The sequence below is a fragment of the Etheostoma spectabile genome, chromosome 10, assembly GCF_008692095.1.
Source record: "Etheostoma spectabile isolate EspeVRDwgs_2016 chromosome 10, UIUC_Espe_1.0, whole genome shotgun sequence".
NCBI lineage: Eukaryota > Metazoa > Chordata > Actinopteri > Perciformes > Percidae > Etheostoma > Etheostoma spectabile.
The window spans coordinates 29,799,645-29,807,738 of NC_045742.1; the positions used below are offsets into that span (position 1 = coordinate 29,799,645).

Genomic DNA, 8,094 nt, shown 5'->3' on the forward strand with positions numbered 1-8,094 from the left:
TATTTGTCACTAAATTCACTTCTGACAATGTTTTAGGCGAGAAATGACCTGTTTAGATTTCAAATATAGGCAGTATTGTACAAATCGTTGCAGAATTGACAATTTGCTTCAATGGTTTTGGAGTTGAGAAGCTCCATAAAGTAATGCGACAGCCAGCTAGCGCCTGCGGGGGCAACTAGCTCATTAATCGGTCAGCCGTGCTCGGAGACCCTGCTGTAGGCTGGAGGTTTCTCAGACCGGTCTCGTAAATAAGAGGCTTTTATTTCGCCGTTGATGAACCATTTGGTTAAATATCACCTCGCATGTCCATCATAAGATCAACGGGAACCTGTGGTTACCTGTCTTTTCGGAGTTAAACTCCACAAGCTGGCCGGGAGACTTGTTTCAATTATAACATAGGCTATGTACATTAGATTTAATATTCAGTTCATACTTTTTTTGGTGTAGTTGTTTTCTGATTTTAACACTTTGAAGAACGTTGCCGTGCTTGCGTCACTGCCCTACCCCTCTGTGTTCCCGTGGACACTTGGCCAGTGCGAATGCAAATGACAAAACTGGGGGAGAGTAGTTAGTAGAACTGTTTAGAAGTGGACTGTTCCTATAACTAAGTTCCTGTAACTACTTGGTCGGAAAGTGTCTATAGTTTCAGTCAAAGTCCCATGGACTAAGAAACCTGTCAAACAAATAGCATACAGCGGAATACAGTTCTTCCTTGCGTATTTTTGATGTTCAGCAGTTATTTTATCAGCGCCACACACTTTCTTGTCATCTAATCGCTATAATGTAGATTGTCCTTCATCTGAATTAATAACCATATTTTCATTAGTATCAGTATTTTCCACCTTAAAACTATTCCTCCTAATACAGTTAAACAACTCATTATAATGTTGCCAGCACATCTGGCAGATTACATCTGAGCCACTGACTCCATCAATATTTGAAGGAAAAGACATTTTACTACTGTTCATGGCTCTGACCTTTTTCCAGAAGTCATTATAACTTCTATTATGCATCTTACATGCCAAAGAGTCAGACCTCATTGAGTTTTCATTCCTTTTCATAAATCTAAGCGCATATTTAAAATTTGCATTTGCCTGTTTCTTCTCTTCAAATAAAAGGCCCTGCCTATCTCTACCGGACTCTATCCAGGCTGTAAATGCACACCGAGCTTTGGCATGAGGTTCTGCTACATGCTCGTTCCAACCAGGCTTGATGCTGCATGCCATATGCTGAGGTTTATAGAAATAGCTACTGGCAATGTTGAGTGATTCCACAATCGGTTCATATAAAACGCTTAAATCTTTACTATGTTGTGAATTCTTACAATTAATATCATAACATCTTGTGGCATCTTTGTGTGCAATGTTTCCCCACAACCGTCAGTCTTAATATGACACTTCTGGAAATCTTCCATGGTTAATTTAGTCCACTATAATCTTCCTGTGTTAATGCTATTAGCCACAATAGATAAAATTAGTAGCTTCTTAACATTTGGAGACAGAGAAACGGTATATGATCGGCAATGGCAAAATCATAAGTAGGATGCCCTGCCTCACTGATGTAAGTATGCCTATTATTACGCTAAAGCACCTTGCTTGAGGTTATTAAACCAGTGTCAGTGGTAAAATGCATCAGGTGATTAGCAAACAGAGAGTTTCCATCAGAAAGGAAAGAAAGCTCCTACAACAAATATACAGGTATTTACATAATGTAGGCATTGTCTTGAATTAAAGAGCCTACAAATGCTAATCTGTTGAAGTGTTTAGCTTCATTTTGATAACACTCATATTCTACGGACAGAGATGGGAAGTAACAAAGTACAAAGCTCATTTTTTAGATATTTTTACTTTACTTTACTATTTATTTTTGTGGCGATGTTTTGCTTTTACTCCTCATATTTTAACACAAATATCGATACTTTCTACTTCTTACATTTTACAAAATTGGCTTGTTACTTTAATTTTGTGCTAAAGGTTTTCTTACAGGTGTGATTGTGAGTGCATGTAGGAGAATAGCGTGTACACACATTATCTCGAGGACAAACAGTTGAGATCGTGTGTGTCTTTGAGAACTGTAAGTCATGTAGCTTAAGTTGTCAGTTCATTTAAGCCTGTTGTTGTATTGGTCTTTAGTGATTTTGTTGTTTAGGTTCTTCCCCTGTTGCCTAGGTCACATCTGGCTGTTTATTTAATATAATGGCGATTGTTGAATGCCCTTGCTCACGTTTGTATTTTAGGTGCATTATTTGCATGCTACAGTTACACTGCATTAAGATAATGTCATTAATAGTGGGTTTACTGTTATCACTTACTAGGACATATTTATGATTCCTATGCATTGTGTATATACCACACACAAACACACAGCCATAGCAGAGCCATGCCCATGTTTGTGTTGCTTGATTGTAATAAAGCATTAAAAGAAAGAAGTTGTCTCCGTCTGTGTTTTAACAGACACACCTGGGGCGAAATTGGAAACCAGAATCAGATTTAAATCCAGTCCTAATCTAGTCTTCATTAACAAGTTTCAAGTAATTTCACTAGAGTCACACTTATTATCATATGTGTCATTAATACCAAATTCAATCTTATTGGATGGGAATATACAGTGCTGTAGATTGCACTGGACGCACCACTACAAGACGACTCGACAGATTTAGCGGCAAAATCAGTGCAGCTTGATGGCACTAACATTACCACATAGTATGGACGGCGACATGATTAAAAATGAAGAAAACAGAGATCCCAGAGATGCGGCAGGCAAGCAGCAAGACATTCCCATCATCCTCGGCCTTATCTGAGAGAGACGTTTGAGATAGTAGCATCGAGAATGACTCCTGGCCAATGTGCTGGGGAACTTCTTCATTAATGTCAGTTTAGTCATTCATAGTGTATCCTATATTTTCTTTTTTTTCTTTAAATGTTAAAGGCAAGATTAAAAAAGATAAACTGAATTAATTTATTGCTACTCGGTCAGAATCTCATTAACCTGGAGTCCCAGTCTCTGTCACAATAATCATACATGGGGTATTTTAGGCCTATAGGCAGACATCCATTTACAATGGAACCAATGGTATATGACAAGCCTTTTTCCATGTCCGCTGAAGTTCCCCAAAGTGTATTCTAGTAACATGTGTCAGGTCCAGGTAGCTTTGTCATTCGCAAGGCTACTTTTACTTTTATACTTTAAGTCAATTTCCAAGCCTGTACTTTGTTACTTTAACTTGAGAAAAGAAGTTAAATCAGTACTTCTACTTTTATCAGAGTATTTTTAACACAAGTATCTTTACTTCTACTTGATTACGGGAAGTGAGTACTTTTGCCATCTCTGCATACGGAGTGTTTATGTTTAAAGTAATAAACTTTGTATAATGACAATTAAACTCTATATCAATAACCCAATCTACACCCAATCTTACCACTGATATTAGTGAATCATAGCTCTTATTCCAGAGGATAGCCACGTCCCCAGGTATCCTACCTTGGACAATTTTAGTGTTTTAGATCAATAGTAGATTCTCCATAAATTTCTTATAAAATTAAATAAGTGATGTACTGTATGTAGACCTTCCAGATCCTGGTTAGCTAAAAAAAAAAGTCTCTTGAATACACAAAACGTCACAGTTGTCAAGAAGCTTATCAACAATAAAGCAATGTGACATATCCCCTGCACCGTGTCCGAGACACAGGCCATGCATATACCCTTGTGGCCGAGCTGCACCAATCACATCGGTGTATCTGATATAGGCGGGCCAGAGGCGAGCTAAACAGATGACGACAGTTTAATCTACCAGTTAGCTCCGCTGGTAGCAAATCGTATGGAGCTCTGGATATATTAACCGTGTGTTGTTGTGATTGGTTGTGTAACAAGTGTTATCCAATTGCGTGCAGTGAGATTTACAAATGCACACTTGGTGCCGCCCCCCGAGATGGGCGACTTTCATTACTCGATGCCAGACCCTTATTCTTTCGGATTGGGGTCTGGATTTCCAGACTAGCCTATTTTATGACCCAACCTTGCACTACTTGCCCATTGACTTGCGTCGTAGTAATAGAACTGCAGGTTCTTGCCCTTGACCTCCAGTGGCTCCCTCAGCTCCATGCCCTCCCTAAGCTGAGGTTATAAGGGGCAGACAAGCTTTATCGTAACGCCAAACATAAATTCATGCTGGCCAAAGCTGTAGATCATACATTTCAGTCACCTCATCGCATTCAGCTGTGGCGTGAAAAGAACTGAACCAGTTTTGTGACGATACAATCTTCTGGACACATATGTGTACTAAAGAAGAGTTGAATGATGTGTTTACATTGTCTTTTGCCCTTTTCAAAGAGAACATGTGTCACATTCCTGCCTTCATCTCTTTCTTACAACAATGTTCCTCTATGTTTATGAATCAGACAAATTGGCGTCTTTCACATATCTGGCATCACTGTTGCTGGCCAGTAAGCAAGGTATACTAAACTGTTAAGTGTTGACAGGAATAAAAGTTGAGCTATTTTCCAGGGCCACTGTGCTGTACAAAGTCTGAGAACAATGCAGCTGTGAGTCTCACTTTGCGTGCACTACAGTAGGTGTGTCCTACTTTAAACTTTACCGCCCTCTGATTAAATATGCATGGCTCAGCCTACATAAATGTTTTAAAAACTCCCCGGGACAAAATTACTTTCAGGTTTTCGGAAAGAGCTGGACTGATATGAGGCTTTCGTTTGCAGAAAGCAGAGATTCATTTCAGGAATTGCGATGTTTGGGAGCGACTCAGAGCAAAGCAGGGCAGTGAGGACGACGTGCCTTGCAGCTCTGTTTTTATTATTGAAGGATTTAGAGGTTTACAGAAACAATGGGGGAAGTGGTACAGGCTCAGTTGAAGGGTTTGTTTGTTTGATTTGTTCGTTCTATGAGATTGAGAGACAGGGCTGTGTGTTCTACATCGGCACAAGGACTGGGATGAACAACAAATTATCTATTACCAATAGCTTTTACATATCTTCCCCCCCCCTTTTTTTTCCTAGCTGTACTCAGCAGGCCAGAGCACCTATCTGAATCACAAGAACACACGTGCACAGTCATCTTGTGTTTGGCAACTCAAAGCACTTGCGCTCTGGATTAAACACCTAAAGCCCATGCAAACTCTGTGTGCTGAAGAAGAATTTTAGAAGCAGTTGAAACCTCCAAAAAAGTCAGTATGTGGTCCTTGAGTTGTGATTCATTTTTTTCAAACATTCTGATTCCAATGCCAAAAAGGAAGTTTCATGCTTCATATATTTTGCAAGACATGTAGAGTAAGAAATATTACTTTAAAAAATATTACTCAGCATAACAAGGTCTCTCAATGAGCTACAGACCATTTACTGTCAGTTTCTTTGTCTTCCTTTCCTTACGATAATCTTCAGGAAACTTAAGTCAGTTGGTAGAGCAGGCACACATACTGTACACAGAGGTGAATGCCTCAACATAGAAGGTCAAGGGTTTGAGTCTGACCTGGACAGTTTCCTGCATGTATTCCCCCCCTCTCTCCCCTTTCATATCTAGCTGTCCTTTCCATTAAAGGCTGATATAACCCAAAAGAATCTTTAGAAAAAAAGATCAAATGACTGCATTAGTATTATGATCATACTCTGGTTAAATTTGAGCTAAAAGCACAATTATAAAAACATGACTCCTGCTGCAAAGGAATAGAAAACCTGGCATAGAATGCAATCCATGCAGCAAAGGCTAATTAAAGAAAAATTAAAGGGTTTGGCGTATTTGACCCCGTCTGAGGCGGACATTAAAGTGTACATACAGTACTTACGTTTTTTTGTATTAGCAGAAGGATAATGTCCCGTTTCAACAAGGTCTTACGTGCCATTGTAGGCCTTAAAAAATGTTTTTCATCCATAAATCCATAAATCAAGTTATGAAATATTTGCCGCCTTGACTTCCTGAAACCTGTGGGCTGAGTGTGTGAACCAATGAGAGGCTCTCTTTCTGACTATCTTCTTCTTCTTTGACCTTTTATGGCAGCGGCAACCGGAATGGTGCAGATGCTGCCACTGTGTTGAATGTTACTTCTCTGCTACATATTCCAAAACGTGAAACAAATGCACCGGCATACTGTTACGACAAAATAAATATAATAGATTATAATTTTTGCATTTGGATAGTAGTGTACAAGGTGTATTGGAGTTGGCACAACTATCATTTCTGGGAAGAAAATGCATCTAGTAGTTTTTCAGTTTATTTCTGATGGTTACAGTGATTATTTTTGTTTCCCCAGGATGCCAGGACTTGGGAGAACATTTTCCAAATGCCAAAAGTGTTCTTTACTATTATCATCTATGCGATTTCAATACTTTTCTGTGGGATAAAATTATTTTATTTCATCTTACAGTCATATACCAATTAATACTGTATATTCATGTGATATCCCTACAGCATACATATCCTGATAGCTCAGGTTGTCCAAAACAAATTGTGTCTAATAATTGCAGGTTATACAAGCAGTTAAACAGTGCATTACACAAGGAAACCAGGCAACCCAAAGATTGGAAAATATATTAATAGTAATATTGTACACTTTATTAATCCCACAAGGGGAAATTACAATGTTTTCACTTGGTTGTTATTACACACAGGAAATGAATTCTGTGTGAATTACACACACATGTTCAGTACCTATACATGCACTAAATGGAGAGATGTTAGAGTGGGGGGGGCTGCCCATGGAAAGGCACCCTGAGCAGTTGGGGGTTTGGTACCTTCCTCAAGAGCACCATGGCAGTGTCCAGAAGTTGAACTGGCACCTCTCCAGCTATCAGTCCAACACCATACTTTGGCCGGTATGGAGACTTGAACCAGCGACCCGCCAGTTTCCAACCTAACTCCCTACATATTGAGCTACTGCCAGCTCCATTGTATGCCTATGTGGCTTAGACCACAGTTAAGCTACTGTCCTTAGCCATGGTGCTCCCAGTGCAATCCCCAACCAGCCTTTCCACAAACGAAAGCAAGACGACCATATTGTCCCAGACCAAGATAGATGTGTAATCAGGATCAAAGACGTTTAATTTTTGGGATTTCTCCGGTGCTGATGGATTCTGCCGGATATCCTTTTTGGCCGGATGCCTGTTACCTTCCTCTTTCTTTGTGTTAGCGTTCTAAACTCTGGTGGATTTCTGAGGACTATGGTGACCTCCTCCTCAGATCTCTGCAGGGTAAATCCAGACAGCTAGCTAGACTATCTGTCCAATCTGAGTCCTAATCCCATCCCACAATGCTGTGTGGATTAGCCAGACCTTCCTCCACAGCGCTGTGGAGGAAGGTCTGGAAATTCAAGACTTATGTGCAAGCATTGACACCAGTGTGGTTCCCTTGTCTGCTGCTGCAGTTGTGTGGCATGACGATTTGACGGCCAGTCAAAGGGGGGATGACTGAGATGGTTGAGCTTCGGCCCCCTCGCTGTCTCTCGTGATCTTTGTCAGAGTGAAAGCTGTCAGCTCGGTATTACCTGTGAGGACTGGCAGCAGAGAGAAGGAGGATGATACGAGGAGTAATGACACAGGATGGAGCGAGTAGCACCGTGGAAATGATGGTGTACTCCACCTCAGGGACTTTCAGGTGGAGAAGATGGGCTAAGTAGAGAGTGTGATAGGAGAAATGATGGAAATGACAGCGGAGGGATGGCGAGGCAGTCTGTCTCCGCTGTGTGACAGACATTAACACTGCAAGGGCGGGGCCGACGCCACGGTGTGCTCAGATTTCACAATGGGAAAAGGCACTGCAATGTACGATGATCTCACATTTCCTAAATAGCGTCAATCCCTAAAAACTGACAAATGATTATATTTTTCATAACTGGATTTCATATCCTCAGCAAGAGTTGGAAAAGTAGCATGTCATCGGAAGTCTATTTTCTAGACCGTGGAGGGGGCTTCATCCAGTTAGTACATCGAGTGTTTTTCATATTTACGTTCAAGCATCAATGGGTGGAATTCTTTAACTTGGGTTATGCATTAAAGTTACATTGGGTAACGTTTCTATTTGTTCATTATCAAAATTTGTGTTGCCCGTTCACAAACGTTTTTATGATTATTGACCACCACCATCAATTTCAAG

The 8,094-nt window shown here is 40.4% G+C and overlaps 2 long non-coding RNA genes across 3 annotated transcripts in view; one reads left to right on the top strand and one right to left on the bottom strand.

The window, feature by feature from the left end:
* Positions 1–227: 227 nt before the first annotated feature.
* The window catches only part of LOC116697175 (uncharacterized), a 20,721-nt gene continuing 12,854 nt past the window's right edge, over positions 228–8,094 (bottom strand). For both annotated transcript variants that reach the window (XR_004333946.1, XR_004333947.1), the window contains exon 3: positions 228–366. This is a non-coding gene — a long non-coding RNA (uncharacterized LOC116697175). The remainder of the gene's footprint in view (positions 367–8,094) is intronic.
* Positions 490–8,094, top strand: part of LOC116697177 (uncharacterized) — an 18,951-nt gene continuing 11,346 nt past the window's right edge. Inside the window, exon 1 of the long non-coding RNA XR_004333948.1 lies at positions 490–642. This is a non-coding gene — a long non-coding RNA (uncharacterized LOC116697177). The remainder of the gene's footprint in view (positions 643–8,094) is intronic.